This window comes from Clarias gariepinus, chromosome 23 (genome assembly GCF_024256425.1).
Source record: "Clarias gariepinus isolate MV-2021 ecotype Netherlands chromosome 23, CGAR_prim_01v2, whole genome shotgun sequence".
Classification (NCBI taxonomy): Eukaryota; Metazoa; Chordata; class Actinopteri; order Siluriformes; family Clariidae; genus Clarias; species Clarias gariepinus.
Genome location: NC_071122.1, coordinates 21,096,767 through 21,119,446, shown reverse-complemented (window position 1 = coordinate 21,119,446; position 22,680 = coordinate 21,096,767).

The following is a 22,680-nucleotide window of genomic DNA, read 5'->3' as shown; positions in this document are numbered from 1 at the left end:
TTCCAGGTAACAAAACCATGGCAAAAATTTTCGAAAAACAGAACCTTGGCCATTCTGGCTCATCTGATACGACTCATCTACATCCTCACGGTGTGAAAAAACCATATAAGGAACTGCGGTAGTGGTGCTATCTTTTTCTATCTATAAAAATTTATGAACTCGCACTGACTTTGTGAGGCATCTGCGCAATCAAAGTTCCTCTGTTAACCCAGATAAATTAAGGTCGGAGATGTACATCAGTAAAAGCTGAGTTGAGACACAGAGCTACGTTTCCTGATTGACAAACACTGATAAAGGGAGAGATGTGATGGGCTGTGTACACATAAAGTCAAAGCTGTGACACTATTTTTACAAGTTCTCTAATGCTATGAGTAGTAGCATGCTCGTGGGACTACAGAAATACCCAGTGGAGAGATTTCTCTCTGTGAGTTGATCTTGGTATAACAGTCACTGTACCCTGATGTTACTTAAAAATTAATTCATATTAAGATAGCTGGATTTCATAAGAATCCTATTCTAAGGAAAAATACAACTGGCTATTCCTGGGTATAAATTATGTATGTTGAACAAGCAAAACCTTTAGCCATATCGACCTGAGGACAATGATTTTTTTTAACTCAATTTTCTTCCAATTTAGTGGTTGCCAAATCCTATTCCATTATCTAGATCCCAGCATTTCACAACAGAATAGGAAACAGATCCCCCCCATTCAAACATTAATACAATGTCATAGGGGAGCTGAACATGCTCAGAGTAGAGCACTAATCACACTCTTCTGTATAATTAAGCTAACAAACGCCTATGATTGGCTAGAGTTCTATAATGTCTGGGAACTTTTGTTGTAGATATGATTGAGAATTTTACCCTCATTCTATCTTAATGACTTTTACCACATTGTACTGTCGATCCTAATTAGTCAAATGATTAGGTATTACTTAATTTTCTATAAGAGCAGCCTCTATGAAAGTCTGGCTATAAAGATGATGTTAATTTTTTGTTATATGATTATTAAAACATACTCCGTATTATACAACACTTTTGATGGAAGGAGTCTCTGGTGTCAGAGTTTGCACCATCACCAAGAACTCACCGACTGTACTATTTGAGTTTTGATCAGAAGATGTTTGGTCAGGTTCAGACGCCAGCTATTTGTCGTGCAAAGGACAGAAGAAATTTGTTCAAGAATTTGTATATACATCACTAAAGCAGTTGGTGATTCATGTTTGGATTAAAATCACAGATTTTAGATTTACATCGGGGGGACATAATGTTTTTAGATCTGATTGAGCAAGCAAAGGAGGGGGGTGGCAATCTATGTCTCTAAAAGTACGTTGAACAGTTCTCTCATTAAATCAATTAGCAAAACCTAAATCCCTCGAATTAGTAGCTATTAAATTAAATCTTCCCAGCGGTGCTGACTTGGTAATAGTAGGCTGCTATCGCCCACAATCAGCTTTACCCGAGGCCACTACTTCTCTCGGACCTGTTACAAAACTTATTCGACAAAGAGTTTATTCTTATTTTTTAAATGTAGTTTTGAGAAATCATTCTCTTTTTTTTTTATCTCTAATTCATTTTTATCAGTATTTGGCTCTCGTTTTAAATCCAATCTTTGACAAGTTTTCAGATTACTTAAAATCAGATTAAGTTTTTTTTTTTCGTTTTATGATTTAATAGTGATGCTAAATGCTGAGTGGTTGGAATAAACGAGAGTGGAAATGAGGTTGCTGCTGAGGTTGTTACATAAACAACTAATTTTGCAGTAAAACTTTTGTTCCTGTTTCTTTAATTGAATCTACATAATTTCATTTTATTTTATTTAATATGAATAAATAAAGGGTGGCTTAAGACTTTTGCATGGCACTATAGGTTTTTAGAAAGCAGAGTTCCCTTGAAATCCCAAAGCTGGTGTGACAGTTTAAAAATTATTTGTCAGACCACTATCTCTTTCTTCATTAGTTAAACTGCTACCTGTTTACCTCTTTATCTTGTTTTTTTTTAGCTATGGGAAATCCCAACATACATCTATGATCATGCCCTCATTGTGAATCATGATGAATCAATTTTATGCTCTGTTTGGTAGCCATAAATAAAAAATGTAAATAATGCCTGTGTGGTATGAGGTCAACTGATGTAAACTGATATTGACATTTGTCAGTGCCTTTCTGATGCAAGAGACCTTTTATAATGGCAATTTTTTGCTTTCATCTTTTGCTTTTTACTCATTTAATGATACTTGCATTCCCATTAGCTGATAGATACCTAAAATCCAAATTGCAAATGCATAATCAGAGACTGTAAATGTTTTTTTGGTCATTTCTCAAATTAATGGCACATCTGTGTGGGTCTCTCCCTCTCTCTTTTATACACATTTAGGATATCATTAAGAGCTTCAGATCCTACTTAGAAATGCACAAAGTCTGCCTTCAGTACAGTAGTTACACACCTTATACTTTAATGTTAATGTACCATTTATAATATAACCAAACTAATAAAAAAAATAATAAGAGGATCAAACCATATACTGTACATTGGGGGAAATTATTTTCAGAAACAATTAGCAGTAAGAATTACATAATTCTACATAAGTAAAAAAAAATAATAATAATTTAGCCACATCGGATCATCATTGGATCCTCAGGATCTGGCACACATTTTACGGCGGATCTTCTTCCTGTTGCAACTCTCCCTTTGCTTAACTGTGATTTGGACCTGCACTAAACACAGTGCGAGGTGGCGGGGCTCGAGCCGCTGATCCTCCAATCAGCACCTGAGAGCCTCAACCAGCTGAGCCACAACTACCCATAAAATGGGCTATAATGTATATTACTAAATATTGTGATTTTAGTTAAGCAACAAAAGTTGAATAAATTATGTAATGCTAAGTTAAGTATTCCTACTTATTATACTGTATTATACTATATTAGTATTATCTATATTTATTTATTTATTTATTTATTTTGAGTCCAATCAGTTTAGTGAGCATTAATTGTTTTGTAAAGAACTGGAAAAATACTTGCCAGTTTAATCCAGTATACTGAGGTTTAGCCACATATTAATATGATTTGAATGTTTTTTTATGAGTATTTCTAATAATTAACTTTATTCCAAAAAATATTTAGACAGAACTATTTTGCTGAAGACAAAGCCATTCACTGCCAAGACAAATCGCACTTCTGTAAGCTCATGTATGCGGAAGAGGGTGGATAGCGCAGGCCTGTGATACACATATCCACCTTCTCAGTCTAGCTGTTTTTGGCTGCCATCCAATTCAGATTATTTTTGTATCTTAAAGCGATTATCAGTCAATCCTGCTGCCCTGTGCAACGCTGCCTGCATGTCTGGGAGATCATTTTGAGCGGGATTGCCAAAGTATGTCAAAAAAATTTAGGACAGTAAAATACTTAGTGTAAGTCTGAGGGGTAACACAAACACATACACGCACACACACACACACACACACACACACACACACACACACACAGCAGTGTTGGACAGTATTTTCAAATCATAGTGATCACAGTGAACAGGCATGACTGAGCATTGAGTCTTATTCTCACCATGCTCATAGGCTTATGGATTGTGTGTGCATGTGTGTGTTTGTATAAAGAGAGAGAGAGAGAGAGAGAGAGAGGTCCTCAACTACACCATGTTAAGATTCTGAAGTGTACGAGAATGGTAATATCTCCTCCATGTGCCGATCAGCATGGATTTAGAGTTGGCTTTTGGCAGGAAGGACTGCAGCAAAGACGCGCTCCTGACAGAATAATCACCCTGAGGCTTAACAGACACACACACACTCACATACACACACTTGCAGAAGAACAATACACACAGTTCCTCCCATCTCATAAGTGATGAGAAATGATCACTGAGATTAAATTCAAGAAAAGTCAGGATACTTCAAGGTGGACGACAAACAAAGTGGATACTTACTTGTGTGTGTGTGTGTGTGTGTGTGTGTGTGTGTGTGTGTCTCGAGCACTTGTGGAGATAATCTAAGGGAGGTTAACGTGAGATCTTTAATTTTTCGAATTTAAAAATGATCTTTAGTTTAATACATAGTGTAGCGAAAAAGAAGATTCAAAGGGTCAGTGCTAATCTCGTCCAGGTTTTCCTACATTGCCTATCCTCTCTCTTTTCTTTTCTGCCATCCTCGCTCTCCCGCAACAGATTACCGAGGCGCACTGCATCTGTCATATGCTAATGAAGAGTACACATTCGCATGCAAGATGAAAAGATGGAGATATTTATAAACCAGAGAGCTTGAAAAAGAAAAAAAAGAGTTTAATGTAAGGGGATTCGATTCCACACTGGATGTTTATTGCACATTAGATGAATGCAAAAACTTTTTTTGTCTCTACCCCGCTGGTTTACTTCGCAAGTGTGCATTCTTGTTTGTATTTGTTGACTTGTTGAGTTTGTCTGTTTATGCACACTAGTGGTTCATTGTCTAGTTTTGTCGACTGTAGTTTTGCACTGAGTGTTCATGCATTTGTAGTTATATTTGCCTTATAATATTTTCATTTTATATCAAAAGCATTTAGTAACAATTACAATGAGCACTTTAATATAAATCTCTAACTCGCCTCAGAAAAAGAACACAAAAAATTTGATCAACCAGATTTGGGAATTCAATATGGCTGTGCTATAATGCTTTACAATCAAGATCCGCTCCATTGTCTTTCATAGACGCTCACGCAAAGTCAGCGGCCATCCCGGTTCTGAACTTTGCCTTTCACACCCCTTTAATGACTATTCCACATTCTCACTTAATGATATCCAGCTCCATAACTCCGCCTTATCACGGAGCCTGATCTCTGGAGCGGTGTGAGAGGGGACTCATTTTTGTTAGACAGCTAACTTGTAACCAGAGACACTCTCGCGCTCTCTCTCTCTGTCTGTCTCGCAGTCTATCTGGGTGGCGTTACAGGCTTTTACAGGTGCCCTGATTTGATTTCCTGGGCTATTTGAATGTGCTGAGTGCAGTCGGCCTCCTCCTCCTGTTCATGTGCGATAAGGGCCGGAGGTTAGCATTACCCCTCGTTGCACGCTCGTCCCGTCGCGCTAATGGTTTCCCTCAACGAGACGACAGGTGTGTGCTCATACGTGGCCATCGCTCTGAGACGAGTTGAATAAATTGACCCTGATGAATACTATAACTGTATTTTTCACGTTATGGCTAAGATTAGTCTTTATAACTATGATATGATTTTTACTTGTAGTCATGATTTACTTTGTAATAAAATTCTTATTTTTAATTTAAACATATTTTGTTTTTTTTGCCTTTACCTGAACTTCCATTTAGTTTAGTGAGTTCCATTCACGTAACCCAAAAAACACAGTAGCAAAAGCGAAAACACTATGACATTAACTTGAAATGGAAAGGGTATGACCTTATTGAACAAATTTGTTAGATCATTGTTTAAGGATCTCCCCCTTTAATGTCGTGTTTTTGCATACACCGTCATGTTTTTTTTTTTTTTTTCAATTTGGTGAAGTGTTTTGCGCCATAATTTTTACTACATTGCCCATAATCTTCAGTTGTTTAGTGATAGTGTTCCTAATTTCTTGGTTGGTGTTGTTTGTTATTTCTGTCAGAAGTTAGTGTTCAATTTTATAAAAAGAGACACAATGACATTGATGGCGGTGTAGACATGAAATTTTATTTCTCCAATCAGGAAGTCAAAACAGGATTATGTGGTAACGTCGGAAATTTAACCAATATGAAAAATTATAGTGGCCTTAAAGTGTAAAACACTTTACCAAAACAAAAAACATGACGGCAAATGCGAAAACACAATGACATTAAAAAGGAAAGGTGCTTGAAAACTGTAGGAACATCAGATGTTTGTTTCTGATTGAACGCGGAGCCCTGGAGCCAATCAGAAACAGGTAAATAATGTTTAATAGCTTAAAATTGCTAATTTCTTGGTTGGGTTTGTGCTTGTTTGCTATTTTTGTGAGAAGTTTTTACAAAAGAGACAAAATGGCATCAACGGCAATGTTGAAATGAAATTCAATTTCTCCATTTAGGAAGTCAAGCAAGATTATTAGTAATGTAGGAAACGTAATCAATGTAAAAATTATGGTGATTAGTTATGTTAACTTCCTGATACCTGTTCGCGTAACCCAAAATACAAACGTAAAAGTAAAAACGTAATGACGTTAACTTAAAACGGAATAGTAGGGCCTTATTGATCATCACATGCTCGGTTATGATTGGATCCAGTGCTCTGTGTCAGGTTCCTACTGTACATCTTTCGACGACCTTCCTTTTTAATGCCATTGCCGTTTTCGCATTTGCGTCGCCTATTTTTGATTTGGTAAATTGATTTACACTTTAGGGCCACCATAATTGTTTGTGTTGGTTAAGTTTCCTACATTAGCCATAATCGTGCTAGATTTCCAGTTCTGAGAAATAAAACATTATGTTAACACCACCATCGATGATATTTGGTCTCTTTTGTAAAAACATCTCATAGAAACAAAGAACAAGCCCTACACCAACCAACGAATTAGCATCAAAATCACTAAACAAAAGTATTTTAACCTGGAAACCTTTAACATATTTTATGGCAGGCTTTCCTCTTCACGGAGCCTGGCTAACAAACCCCCCCGCACGACAACACTGTGGCCTTTGCCTTTTAGCGGAGCTGCTAATACGCCTAAATTACTGTCAAACAACTTGGAAGCATCAAGTGCTTAAATGCTCAGCAATAATGACATCTGCTTCAGACAATTCAATTAGCGCCACAAACACCAGCAAGAGGTCCTCTGAGTGTGTGTGTGCGTGTTTGTGTGTGTGTGTGCGCGATGTGTGTGGGCGCATCTGTGTATTTGTGTGTGTGTGTATGAGAGGGAAAGGACATAGAATGAGAGACAGAGAATGAGGTTGCCTCTGGGGCTTGTCAGTGAATACACTTGTGTGTGTGTGTGTGTGTGTGTGGGTGTGTGTGATACCTGCTGCTTTGGCTGGAAACTGTCACTGTCTGTGGCTAATCGGATTTGGAAAGCACCAATGGCTAATGCAGGCTGTTGCCATCAAGTCCCCCATTTAAAGCACAAATGATCCGATTGCTGGAGTTTATTAGAAAATGGAGAAGCTCATGGTGTAGCCCCCAGCTCTCTCTCTCTCTCTCTCTCTCTCTCTTACTATATCAGTCTCCATCTCTTCCCCTCTCTCTTTCTCTTTCTCTCTCATATTGTTTTTCTCTCTCTCTTGTATTGAGTGGAGATGGAAGTTGTTATCAGTGCAGGTACTTTACCATAGACTTGTTTTAAATGATTTAATGACGTAATGCAATTTCAGTAAAACAGGAAGCACTCTGCCATCAATGAACACTTTGGTTAAAGGGCAGGTACTGCCACTAGCATCTCCAACGCTTTGCAACATTTAGAAAGCAGGTTTGCAGCTTTCTTTCTTTCTTTCTTTCTTTTTTTTTCAAGATTAAATTTTTTGCTTGGATAAAAATACATTCAACTATCATTGTCCTTTATACTATAGGTGTATCATATATTCTATAATTCTTTCAGATTTTCGGAAGTCTCAATCCTTTGTATTGTGACATTAAAAGTGTCGCAGGAAGTAGTGCAGACCTTAAAAGGTTCCGTATTTTACTATTTTATTAAAAAGGTTACCCAGGTGTATGTTTGTTAATGCTCCAGCTGAAATAACCCTTAGATAATGTGTTTTTTTCCATATCCCTTATGAAGAACAGCAGGATTGAGCAATAAGATGTGCTGGAGAAGAAGCTCTTCTTATATGAGGTCACAATAGGGGGAAATAATCCAACTGTTTTGTTTAAGGCCCAGCCAATAATAAAGGTTTTTTTATTTTGCATATTTATGGAATCGAGATATATTTAGAGAAGATTTCATAATCAATGTGTTTTTATATTAATGATAAGGAAATTGTAAGAGAGACGCTAGCAGTAACTTGAAGAGGGTTGCAGGACGACCTGAAAGCAGCACCTCAGATTAATCAAAATTATTCTGGTAATCAGACAGTGGTCTAATAAAACAAAACTAGAACTATTTTCTTTATTATTTTTTTTTACATATATAATTAGCGCATCATGTTGAATGCACTATATGATCACTGAAATGCCACATTTACAGTAATGTGCAGACATGAGAGCATCCAAACAGCCTCTTTGTAAATAATACTGAGGGTTTTAACATTTACTTGAAGAGAAAATGAATGCAAAGGTGTACCAGGACATACAGTTTTAAAGATGAATTTACTGTCATCAACCAAGAAACCAGATGGTAAAGATTTTATAATAGTTATGTGGTGAAACTTTAAAATTTGAAATTTACCAAATTGCTTACTCTTCAACAGACAAACAAACATTTTCAAAGGTTTAGTGGGCAGTATAAAAAGCAACTTGTCTGTATTTGTGTGATTTAAACAATGCATGTATTAGGTACGTCACAGGCGTGTAAATAGAGAAAGTGCATATTTTTAAATGAATTCATATACGCATATACAGGCAGTGGCAATGTCACCATTGTGTGTGACATGAAAAATAGAACTCATCTGTCTTCTGCAGGAAATGTGCTCCAGCTCACTCTCTCTATTTAGATCGGCGTGTGTATTTTTACCTCACCATGTTGAGCGGTTTACTGTGCACCGGGGTCGCTTTTGTATCCAAAGTGTACTAGTGTGTCATTAAGTGCCAGTATGTTGGAGGTCTGTTTGTGTTTTTTTCTATAACTGTGTGCACACATTTGTGTGTGTGTGTGTGTGTGTGTGTGTGTGTGTGTGTGTGTGTGTCTTTGCCACATCTCGCCTCTCTCCCTGATGCGTCCTGATCCTTATCGCCGCTCTGATTTTATTTGGCAGTCTCGGCTAATCAGAGGCTAACATCTGGCCAGTAACCATGGCAACAGCCTGACCAGATGAAGTCAGGGTAGGAGAGATCGACAAGCATCTCCCCTGAGAGAGAGAGGAAGGGAGAAATCTGACAAAGGTGGCCTGAATGAAAGAGAGCGAGTGAGTGTGAGTGTGTGTACCAAAAAAAAAAGCCCACAAATACTCACACACATTTTAAAGTATAAACATTTTCAGGGCTCTACAGGCCGTTCCACAGCCAGCCAAGCCAACCTGTATTCTCATATCCCCTGAGTCCAGGTTCCCACACACACACCTATGCATGCAAGAATGGATGGATGGACGGTATAGGCTGGTTAGAGCATTTTGTGTGCGTCTGTGTGCGTGTGTAGTGATAATCCTGTATAATTGCTTTTTAACCCATTGCTGTTTAATTCTCCAGATCTTACCAAACTTTAAAATAGGTGAATACAGATATCACGCATACATTTATTCCTTCTTACAGTAATCAGTTCATATATTTATCAAACTCTTTTTCCCTCAGTCAGGCTTTCAGTGGATGTAGAGCCGGTCCTAGGAACACTCTGTGGAATTACCCTCTGGATGGAACATCAGTCCATAACACAGTCATTTACACCTACAAGCCATTTTAAGTAGCCAGTCCACCTACCTGCAGTCTTTTGGAAAGGAAACCAGAGAACTGAGAGCCAACCCACACAGACACAGGGACAGCATCGGAAACTCTAAACACACTGCAATCCCAGCTCAGGCCCAAACCAGGAATATTGTCATTGTTTTATATATGAAATAGATAGATAGATAGAGATAGATAGATAGATAGATAGATAGATAGATAGATAGATAGATAGATAGATAGATAGATAGATAGATAGATAGATAGATATGTTAATTAATGTGTCTTGATAAAATATAAGTAAAGGAATGTATCACTATATTTACTATATTAATATATAAAAATGAGTTTTGTTTTACATTTTATGCTGAATTATTGCCATTTTTCAAAAAACAAAGATTTTAATATAGTTTCGAAGGGGATCCCCCTCTCTTCACATGCAAGTGTGATTTGACTTATTGGACTTATTGAAATCCTATATATATATTTTTTTTGTATTTTAAATTCTGTAATGTAGTAAGAAAGAGGGAACCCTCAGCCTCATTTTGACACCAGGATTTTATTGCTACTGCAAAAAATAACTAGTGTGTTTTTCTATCACAACTTGCATAAGCAACTAAAATAGTGTTCAACAAAGTACTCTAAAACAATCTTTAGGATTAAAACATTGTCATTTTGTGTTTATCAAAGGATTGTTGCCAAAAATTTTACATTGCCAAAATGTAAAACTAACCTAGTTTAATGCCTGACTATACAAGACGGGACACATATATGGTCCTAAAGATACTGTATATAAAAACACAGTTGTTAATTTTTTTTAAGCAAATCAAGTTTTAAAAGTATTTTCAAATCACCTTAATGTTCATTAAGAACAAACAAAAGGTCTGTTGCTAGCAATCAACTAGCAATACTAATGTCCTTGACCCTTAGTTTTGATTCTAAGTGCCATTGCTACTGTACTATTTTATACAGATTATAACAGAAAGCCTAGTCTATATAAATAAATTCATTATATATCACCTCTAGAGTATAGTGTGAGTATAGTATATTACATATGTTATAGTATACTATTAGATATATACATAAAAGTACATGCACTTTAATACACTCACAAATGTACACACACACACACACGAACACACACTCAGTTAACAAGGTCCATTACACTTTGCTCCCCGAGGCAAGCAAAAACCTCATTTAGGCAGGTCTGTTGAGCCAAGACAGGAAGCTCCCCCCCCCCCCCGTAACTGGATTAAAGCAGGCTAGCGGATGAGCCCTAGGACAGGACACAGGGGTCCCAGCACTCTAGACCCAACCGCTCCGGTCCAGAACACAGAGACACAGGGATCAGAGACAGATATATAGAGAGAGACTGAAAGAATTAAAGAGGGATTGGGCATACAGGGGGAGGTCCAACTGTAAAATCAAAATGCTTTTCAAAGCTGTGGCCATGAGCCAATTTCTGTGATTTCCCCTTGTGCCATGTGTATGTGTGTGGATGGGTGAAGAGGACTAAGTACAGGCAGGTAGTGTATAAATGATGTTCCAGAGCTGTAGAGTTCAAGCTATCAGAGCTTCATCTCTCTCTTGGAGCCACCGAGTCTGATTTGCGCTCTTATTTATACCAATAAGCACATAAAGCTGGAGGCCTCGCTTTCTGAAGCCTGCTATCAATCATACAACAAGCTCTGTCCTGACAGTACAGTACACCACACACACACACACACACACACACACACACACACAGTGAATAAACTGAGGCTAAATCATAGCATCCGCTTGGACATTATCACACACACACAAAAGGCAGACATTACAGTATTATAGAATAACACACACACAAGTCAGCTGCTTTCAGCCACATGGTACAACCATGCATAAAATCACTGTGACAAAAACTTTAATTAAAAAAATGTAAGTTATAAAATAAAGATTTTTTACCTCTTTAGTTAAAAGTTTTTCTACTTGAGTTTTTAGAAATCTTAAGTACAGTAATGTATATGTGAGTCATACTGTATACAGTTCATATGATCACCTGAATCATGTGTAAATAAATTCAATTAAAAATAGCTATGTATAAAAAAAAATAATAATAATGTGTAAGAGATGACATGTGGAATCATGTCTACAAAAAAGTGTAAAACAATTAAGTGCATATTGAAGATTAATGCTGTGGAAATGTAGTCACATTTTAACAAAAAAATGTGCATAAAGAATGTAAAATATAATAATAATAATAATAATAATAATAATAATAATAGTAATAATAATAATAATAATAAATGTAGACTTAAAATTTATCATAAGGAAAAAAGGTGGGGGGGTGGAATGAATTATGTGTAAAATGAATAAAATCATGTAAAAAAGAAATTAATCTGCTTAAAAAAATAATGGATAGTGCAAACAATGCATAATATGTAAAAATGCATAATATGTAAAAATGGGAAAATTTTGTCGTACAAAAAATGTATTATGTGTAAATAAAATTGTATGTAAACAATGAATAATGTAAAAATTGATTGTGAATACATATCATATGTTGAAATCCACAATATGTAAAAATAAATGAATCATGTCCAAAATAAAAAAAAAATATCTGTGTAAAAAATTATCAGGTATAAATAAAATTAAATGCGAAAAGTTAATCGTGAATAAAATAAATCCTGTTAAAAATCTTGTAAGAACAACCGAATTTTATAAAAAAATGAATCATATGTTAGAGAATATTCATGGAGATATGTTAAAATCCATCTAGGAACATTTAAAAGATAGATTAAAAGAATCCTCTGAGAAAAAAGTTACATAAAAATGAGTGACTTGTGTGGGGAAAAGCAAGAATCATGTAAGGAACAAAAATCTTACATGATTCTTGTGGAACAATCATTTAAAGTGTCATGAAACCGCATGTGCTTTATTACTTAACGTGTCTGTCATGTGATCATTCACGTGATGTTCTAAGATTATTGGCTCTGGAGTTAATAAAGGCTCAATTTGGGTTTTTTAACTGACTAGTGTTTAGTCTCATATTTCCAAGCAACTAGCTAACCAATTAGCTCAAAAGCTTTAAAGCTTCTAGCAATAATCTGTCCCAGATCACCAAATGTGTATGTTGCGATACTCAGAATAGAGTTTCACATATAGGTTCATCTTTTGAGGGTGGTCATGGAATTACATCACTACGAATTAAAAGAAAAACCTTGTGCATGCACGCACACTCATACTCACACACACCTTGTTAATCTGTGTCCCAGGCACACGGTCCTGATCACAGGAGCCTTTAATAGCATGATTGCTCGAACAGCGCAGAGGCTAAATTGTGCCGCATTGAAGGCTTTCACGGTTGAACGAGTTTATCACTATACGCAGCGATAAGGAGCCTGAGAGACAGAGGACGCGGCGGGACACAGCAAAGCTCACGACTGTCGACAGACGGAAATACAGAGAGGAGTGAGGGGAATAAAAGATGAGCGTATGAAACGGATTAAAGGCCGGAGAACCCAGTCATGACTCAGAGAGAGAGAGGGAAGGGAAACCGATCAGCGCTAACTATATCTGTGTTTGATATTTGCAAGAGCAGCGGGTTGTGACGATAAAATGAAACGGTTCCATCTTCTCTTTTCGCTGTATCTTTAAATTCATCTTTCCATCCTTCATGAGGCAGAATGCACAGATCTCCTTCCTCTATTTCTTGCTCAGCTTCTTCTTTTCTCACACACCACTTCCCAGCGTAATATTCATAAGAAATCCAGTGGAGATGTCAATGTGATACGAACGTTGGACTGGAAGAACCAGAATGCAATGCAGCTCTACGGAGTACTCCATCTCCGAGTTATGGTGAAGACTCGGCCTAGTTGGTAACCTACGTGTGGTGGTGGTGGAGATAGTTGATCTGTTGAGGAGAAGAGGGCTTGACCACCTAATGGACAACGCGCCTATGCATCACTTTCTTTAGGTAAAGACAAGCGAGAGATAAATCTCACACCGCGTACCTCAGAAGTGAGAGGTCGGAAATCTGAATTACATTCACGTCATTACATTGACGCTTCTTTTATCGACAATCTTGCCAAGTTCACTCTAACGAGTTTAACAAGCTAATACCTCTGCATGTTCATGGTTGCGGGAAGCCTAGAGCCTATTCCAGGGGATTTCGGACACGAGGCAGGGACACCACGGACATGACTATCACAGGACATACATGCAAACACATACACAATCAGTCACATGGGAATGCCAGTTAGTCAACACTGAATGTCTTGGTCTGTGGGAGGAAACTTGAGTACCCAGAGTAAACCCACAGGGAAAACATGCAAACTCCAAACACACAGTGTTTGTTAATTGAGCCAAAGCTAATCCTTTTAAAAAATAAAGAAGAGCTGATTTGTTTGTTTGGTGCTGTGAGCCAACACTTTGATTTGAGGTCATTGACTGGACTCGAGAGTTGTGAAGAATTCTTCTGAATAGGTCTCGAGAGGGCATTTGCTTTGGTTTTATTCTAGTGAAGCACTAGCCCCTGGAGCAAAATGAGGACAAAAAAGAACAAGGTGGCTCACTTGACATGGCTTGAACTAGGCACATGTTAGGCTTATGCCTTCTGGCCTGGTGGCTGTCATGAGAGGAAAAAACATTAACCAGACAAAGTGAAAATAAATGGAGGTAGTAAATCAGCTCAGCTGGATATGAAGACTATGCGCTCAGAAATGGAAAGTTTGAATTCAGTTCCTTATGTAAAATAGACATCTCTATAATAAATCATAGCACCCTGAAAGAGATATAAGGCCTGAGCTGAACCCAAAATATAACAAGTATGTGGTGTAGGAGTGTGTTTCCTGCTTAAGGTGCAAAAACATTCTCTTTTTACATTACAGAATGTATATTCAGCCTCCGAAATGTTACAGTTACAGTATAGTTTTGTTCCTTCAGTATTACTACTTCACTATTTTGCATGTACTGTAGAATATTCTTGTACTCTATGAAACTGATGATTTATCGATAACTGGTTACTAAATAAATAAGGTTTAAAAAAGAATGTTTTTAGAAGTTAATATGATTTTTTTGAAGAGAGGTAGAAAAAAAAATCTATATAAATAAGAGAAAGGTTTTGTCTGTCCATGGGTCAGAACTCGCTCTTTACATTTCACACATTGGAAAACCCGGAACGAGCCTCAGGAATGTCTGTCTGTCTGTATGTCTGTCCAGCCAGATTTTGTCACAGCATCACGCAAAACTGTTTGGACAAAATTTAATGAAACTTTTTCAGTCAGTACTCAGGTATTTGCTATAAATAAAATCAAAATGTTAAGTAGAAAGGACGCTATGAGAAGTTTCATCTCAGATAATAAATTGCAGGTTTTAACACTGCACATGCAACAAACAGTGGGCACGTCCTAACTAAACCACTGAACAGAATTATTGAAACTTTTGCAGTACTTAGATATCTGCCTGAGGTTTAACCTTCACCAAATCAAATTGGTGAGTTAAAGTGATGGTATAAACAGTTATGTGCCAGATTTAATAATCTACCTTAAAATAAGCTACTTGCTCAATGTAAACAACACACCTGCACCACCTGTACGTGGGCTTCAACCTGAAATAATATTATCAAAGATTACATTAGAGCAGATCAGAATATTTTTTAGCTTTAACTTTTTAAATATTTCTACAAACACTCTTCCCCTCACTAAAGAGTACTTATGTCAGTCAATAATACACTCATCTGTAGCTCTCTCTCTCTCTCTCTCTCTATATATATATATATATATATATACACATACACATACAGACTTTTTCTAATAATAGGTAATAGGTACTGAACAATATTTTACAAGTATATAAAGGATTAATGCATCCAAACATTAAAGGTTATATATTATGTATACAGTTTAAAAAAAGGAAATATGTTATTTTAAAGGTCCAATATTTTATTGTTTGCTAGCAGAGGTCTCAGCACTCCTCCAAAGTGTGTCTGTTAATACTCCAGCACAAATATCTCTTAAATAATGTTTTTTTAAATATATTTCAAGATTTCTTTATTTCACTCCTCCTCCAAATATACTTTTTCCCTGTTTATGTGAATGATCCACTGCTGAGCCACACCCTTTACAGAGAACAGCAGAGCTGAGCAACAACTTTTCATATGAGGTCACTATAGTGAGAGAAACTTTTTTTTTATTATTTGGCTTGTTTTTGACCTGAAAAATGACATGGAACAGTGACTGTTTTTCCCCTTACATTTCTATGTAGATGCATTCTGGAGACACGGGTAAAACACTGTCAAACACTGACTAAAAAGTAAATTTTGTATGATAGACCTCTATTAAGGGGATTAAAAGGTTTTTTTCCATTAGACAAACAAGGCAATTTCACACAGACACAGGAGTCAGAAATCAAACTGACAACCCTGGAGGTGCGAGTTTACAGTGCTAATTACTACGCCACCGTACTGCCTCATCATTAATTAATTGTTAATTGAGCTAACGCAAATCTTTGCAAAAACAAAGAAGTGCTGACTTGCTTGTTTCGTGTGGTGAGCTATCATTTCTATTTAATGTCCCTGGCTGAACTCAAGGGTTGAGGTGAATTCCTTTAAACAGGATTCGAGAGGGCATTTGCTTTGGTTTTCTTTTCCAATGAAGCACTAGCCCCTGGAGCAACATGACGACAAAAAAAGAGAGAGAGGTGGCTCATTTGACATGCCATTTCATTGTCTATGAAAATTACAGACTCCAATATGTTGGTAGATGCACTCTGGAGTCCCGTGTGAATGTTTAAAAATGACTAAAAAGTTAATTTTATATAATAGATCTACTATGGATAGTAGAATAACTATGGAATAACCAATAAAGGCTGAGATTTAGCTGCATGCTAAATATACAGCTGTGTATGTTAAAAAAATCTTTAATAGTAAAAAAATATATTTATATTTCTGTAGGTGCAAAAAAAAGTACGAGAATTCTGCATCTCACACTTGAAAACACATATCTGCTGCAATGAGCCACAGGTATGAAAGTCTTTTAGTGTTAAAAACCCCTTCCTGATTTCTTATTTTTTTGCATGTTTGTCACACAAAATGTTTCTGATCATCAAACACATTTAACTATTAGTCAAAGATAACACAAGTAAACACAAAATGCAGTTTTTAAATGATGGTTTTTATTATTTAGGGAGAAAAAAATCCAAACCTACATGGCCTTGTGTGAAAAAGCAATTGCCCCCTGAACCTAATAACTGGTTGGGCCACCCTTAGCAGCAATACTGTAACTGCAATCAAGCGTTTGCGATAACTTGCAACGAGTCTTTTACAGCGCTCTGGAGGAATTTTGACCCACTCATCTTTGCAGAATTGTTGTAATTCAGCTTTATTTGAGGGTTTTCTAGCATGAACCGCCTTTTTAAGGTCATGCCACAACATCTCAATAGGATTCAGGTCAGGACTTTGACTAGGCCACTCCAAAGTCTTCATTTTGTTTTTCTTCAGCCATTCACTCATGTAATGGGACACGCACCTTCCAAAAAGTTCAATTTTTGTCTCGTCGGTCCACAAGGTATTTTCCCAAAAGTCTTGGCAATCATTGAGATGTTTTTTTAGCAAAATTGAGACGAGCCTTAATGTTCTTTTTGCTTAAAAGTGGTTTGCGCCTTGGAAATCTGCCATGCAGGCCGTTTTTGCCCAGTCTCTTTCTCATGGTGGAGTCGTGAACACTGACCTTAATCTTGGGGTAATTTTGGTCGGCCGCCCCCTCCTGGGAAGGTTCACCACTGTTCCATGTTGTTGCCATTTGTGGATAATGGCTCTCACTGTGGTTCGCTGGAGTCCCAAAGCTTTAGAAATGGCTTTATAACCTTTACCAGACTGATAGATCTCAATTACTTTTGTTCTCATTTGTTCCTGAATTTCTTTGGATCTTGGCATGATGTCTAGCTTTTGAGGTGCTTTTGGTCTACTTCTCTGTGTCAGGTAGCTCCTATTTAAGTGATTTCTTGATTGAAACAGGTGTGGCAGTAATCAGGCCTGGGGGTGACTACAGAAATTGAACTCAGGTGTCATAAACCACAGTTAAGTTATTTTTTAACAAGGGGGGCAATCACTTTTTCACACAGGGCCATGTAGATTTGGAGTTTTTTTTCTCCCTTAATAACGTAAACCTTCATTTAAAAACTGCATTTTGTGTTCAGTTATGTTATCTTTGACTAATAGTTAACGGTTTTTGATAAGCAGAAACATTTAAGTGTGACAAACATGCAAAGAATAAGAAATCAGGAAGGGGGCAAATAGTTTTTCACACCACTGTATGTCATTATATACAGTTGGGGTTCAACAATCTGAGGCTACACTGAAAGTGTTGAAATTGTGAAGAAAATTAAACTCTTACTTAAAGCAATTATTAGCTCATTATTTTGCAAACAATAAATTATTTATTCACAATAAAATTGTGAAAAAAGGGAGCCTCTGTTTCACTCTTCTGCGCCTGATAAAGACATCACTGATCAACAGGTCGGCCTACGGCATAAACCCTGCGCTCTTCATTTTTAAACAAGCTGTTTTTCTGCCATCTATACAGACTTTTGTTCTTTTTTTGCTGAGGTGCCATCTTTCCATGCATGCACACACTACACTGTCGCCTTTCTCCCTCGCGTCCAGATCTCAGTCTGGTGCCTGAAGGTGCGGCCGTCCTATTTGAGTCCTTTAAGATCACACACAGCCACAAGACTTCACTCTATTACAGTTGAGAATTTCTAGTAAATATTTTCGCGATAAACATACGTGACACGTGTATATCATCACGTGACGAGTTCATCTCGTGACGAAAGTATAACAGAAAACTGTTATGTAGATAATTACTGTAGAGCTGGAGAATTCTTATTTGTTATCAATCACCTGTTGAATTTAGGTTCGAAAGACAGATCATGTTGTTGACACGGGTGTGCCACCATTGGTGCGTTTAAACGAGTTTTAAATGTACACACAGACCCGCATAGAGCTTGGCAACAGACTGAGAAGAAATGGCGCAGAGGGACTTTTTACCGTTACTGCAATTCCCTAAAGAGAGACAAAGAGCAAAGGGAGGGGCGACGGTGATACAGAGGCCAAAAGGTCAAGAGAGAAAGGGGGAGATGAAGAGATTGTAGGATCGAGAGAAAAGAAGGCAAGCGGTAGAAAGAATGGCGAGGTGGGTGAGTGTGTGTTTGTGTGGCAGTCACGCCGTCCCCTCAGGCTTTGTGTTGATGAAGATGGACGCACAGCAGGAATGAGTTGAGCTGAAGGTAATTGTGTTAGTATTTCAAGCTCGGCCAATAAGCATCAATAGATCAATCTCAATTGCTACCTGTTTAGACTGAAGCTAACAGGCGGAGCTGATCTGAGCTAAAACAGTGTGTGTATGTGTGTGTATGTGTGTGTGTGTATGTATGCAAGTACATGTCCTTTCTTCCTTGCACATGCATTTCCACCCAAAGACAAACTCGATAGAGATGCAAGACGAAGGGATAAAGGATTAAGATGGAAATAAAGACGGACAGGGGCAGAAATAGAGACGAAGCGAACGAGAATCAGACAGGTGGATGGATGAAAAGAGCAAGATAGACAGATAGAAAAGAAAAAAACCTAAACAGTAGCAGTAAATGACAGACAGGGCAGGGACTTTGATAACCTTGCCGACTAAAAGCTTCCTCTTTCTCCTCTGGCGCTTAATCAAACCCCCCCACCCCCCAATTACATTGACAAGGCTTTCTCCTGTCCCAGCATCTGATGTCCCCTCGATAAACGCAATTATTAATTAACCGGCACAATTAAATCTGTCTGTGACGGACAGGACGTGGGGCGATTGGAACCGAAATACCTGACTAATTCAATCTGTTACAGTGATTCAGCATACACACTCTCTCTCTCTCTCTCTCTCTCTCTCTCTCTCTCTCACACACACACACCGGTCTTTCTCTGTCTTTTTCGTCTCTTGCCTACATGGACCACAACAGTAGACACGTCTCACCCACCTCTAGTGTTAAATTCTCAGTTCTGATTGGTAAGAAAGTGTTGATTAAGTTTCGGCCTCAGTGTTTATATTAACGCCCTCTTACTGATATGTTACTGTTGCTATGGCAACATGCATGCGTATATGTAAAAATATAATCAAATTTAACATGCTGTTATGTGAAGATAATCAAGTCTAAAATAGTAACCGTAACCTCTAATGTTTGGTTGTTTTCCCCCATTTTCTTGATTATTTTGCAATAGTAGCCGGAACCCGCATCTGCCTCAGCAACCAAACAGATGTTTTTATTTTATTTTATACCGCTTTTTGTGTTAAAAAATGCATATTTTTTGTTGATTCTTATACAAACACGAAATCAAGTGGGGAAATGCAAATGACCACATGTTGATTATGCAAATTGGGAACGCCCCTAAACCGCCCAAACATCCCTTCCCCAAACAGTAGACAAGAAATATGTTGTATGACCAGTCGTTACATATATTATATCAAATCACACGATACCACTTGCCCGTCACATTATTAAAACAGACTTTTTAGTTTTTTACTTTGTTTTTTGAAAATTTACCTGCAGGGACACTAAGAAATGTCTGTATAAGTTTTTGCTCACAACCCCACCAGACACACATACACACCTCTCACTTACTCAAATGTAGTGATACAAGAGAGTTAAACAGTTTCTTGGTGCATGTGTGTGTTATTTGGGGAATGTTCTTGATGGGAATATGTATTGGCTTGGCTTGGCTGGAGGGTGGTCTTGGGGGATTTCTTCTCTGTCTCGTACGTGTTTGTCCGTTATAATAGGTGGAGGTTTCTGAGGAATCAGATAGGGCCTTGTCCCATATCCGAGCTGTATTCACATGTTTTTGTGCTCCCATAAGAGTAATGAGCTTGGAGGACATTGAGGGTCAAGGGTGTGTGAACACAGCGATGAGGATGCTCTCAAATCAGAATCACGGCTCGGCGGTTCAATAGAAATCACCTTTGCATGACAAGAGGACTCTTGGGAATCATTTCATCAGCGCGATTCTATACACGCAGACTTACAACCAGTTGCTTTAGGAACGATTTGGGATGTGAAGGATCTCTTGGGTATTTGAAGGTGATGGCTATCAGGTTGGGAGCGAACATTAGGAACGGGACACATCAGATCGGTTCATTCCCACACTAACGAGTCAATGAGCTATCGGGGTCAATGAGCACTGTGGGGACTCGGATCGGAGTGTAAATTAAACAAGTCATTATCACAACACCGTGCTTGGCTTTGTAAAAGGATGTTAATAGCAATCTGGCTATGTTTACGGTCTAACTAAAGGTCACATGACAGCTTTGCAAATTGTTGGGCTGGGAAAAATGTAACCCACAGCATAATATGGAGTTGTGCTGGGTTTTCTTTTGTTAAATATAAATAAATAAATGCTGTTCATTTCAATTGTTGGTTAAAAGTTGTGCTAATTAACAGACTTTGCATACACACTCTGAAGCACTGGTATATATTTTGCACATTTAATACTCAAATTCATTTCCAAAGCAGATTATATAAAATGACAATAACCTTGCTAAAGCCTACCTTACAATCTCAGAGCAAATCCAAGACTTCCAAAAAGAACCAAAGGCACGTGAAATAGTAAACTGATTGCAAATTTGCTTTATGTCAGTCTAGACCCTGTCCACAGTTCACTTGCTTCATTAACACACCTGAGACAAATAAAGAGCAATCAGCCAAAAGACACAATAAGAGAATGTTAAAATAAAATCAGCAAAGCAAGACGGATAGCACGGAACAGGGAAATCCAAGATCCAAATCCCAAATCTTACAAAAAAAATAGAATAGATTTTATTTTTTTTAAGAAAGAAAGAAAGAAATCATTGATACAGTGAAGATTACCATAAGGAGATGTTTTATTAACATGTTTGAAAGGAGTCTCCAGTGTCAGTGTTTTGTATTGGTCAAAGATAACACAGCAGGATTTTTTGTTGTTGTTGTTGTTCAAAACGCTGCAGCAAAGTTAATATGGCAACTTTACTGACATATAACTAAACAGAAATGATTTTCACTTTTAAACGTTAGTATTACTTTGATTAAATGACATTGGAATAAGGTTGAACAATTGACTCTAAAACAGTCTTGTTAAACAGTAACAGTGTGTTAAAAACTTTCCTTTTTATCTTTTAACCAAAATACAGATGTGAAATGTTCGTGCTGCTGATCTTAAGGTTGTTAAGCAACTAAACCAAACAAGCCAAGCAGGACTTGGGGAAAGTACTACATTCTAGCCACTGGTCCACCAGGGAGCTGCTTCCTCAGACTAAAAAATGCACATTTATTGCTTTGTCAAATAATGAGAACCATTGGTCCATTGTTGTGTTTTCGGTGGATGATGATGGTGCAACTTGATTACAATTATATGACAATGTCATCTACCATTAGGGTTTCATGACATGACAAACAAAAAGATGCTGGTTAGGGTTTATTGCATGACAATGAATGTAACAGCGAGGGATGTTCAAGTCAAACCAGGACTTTTTATTGTGCAGAATTAGAAAATGGTAAAAAACTCTTTTATTTAAACCTTTTATGTCTTTATATAATCCCCTGCTACACTTTCACTAGTGTTTGGATACCATCAAGGTTTTCTTAGTATGCCGACGCCATCATTAAACTGCCTGCTTCAAGTCTGAAATGTTGGTCTCCCATAAACTCCTTTAATGGCTCAAACATGTGGAAATGGCTTGGTCGAGCAAGGTCGGGAGCGTAAAGGGGATGTGGCAGTAACTCCCAGCCAAGTTGCTGTAAAGTGCAAGTGGTCTTGGTGAACGATTGTGTGTACAGTTCCCACAGACTTTGTTTCGGCAATTCACAACCTCATATTGTCCACCGCACCATTTCCACAATACGTGACTTCAGCAAGGAGTTATTGCCACATCCCCCCTACAGTCCTGACCTCGCTCCAAGCCATTTCCACATGTTCGAAATTTAAGGAGTTCCTGGGAGGCCAGCGTTTTAAAAGTAAAGTAGGTATTCCGAGCAAAGAGCATAGTCACAGGATTACTTTTTTAGTTTTGCTCTTTTTATACGAGGAATAAATTTTCCGAGATGTTTTCATTTACAGCTGAAAAAAAAGTGTTTGTCCTATTGACCCAAGACTTTTAGTCTTTTAGGCATTTTATTGTCACACATTAACTGTCAGTGATTTAATGAAGTGTTTAATATCTTACGAAGC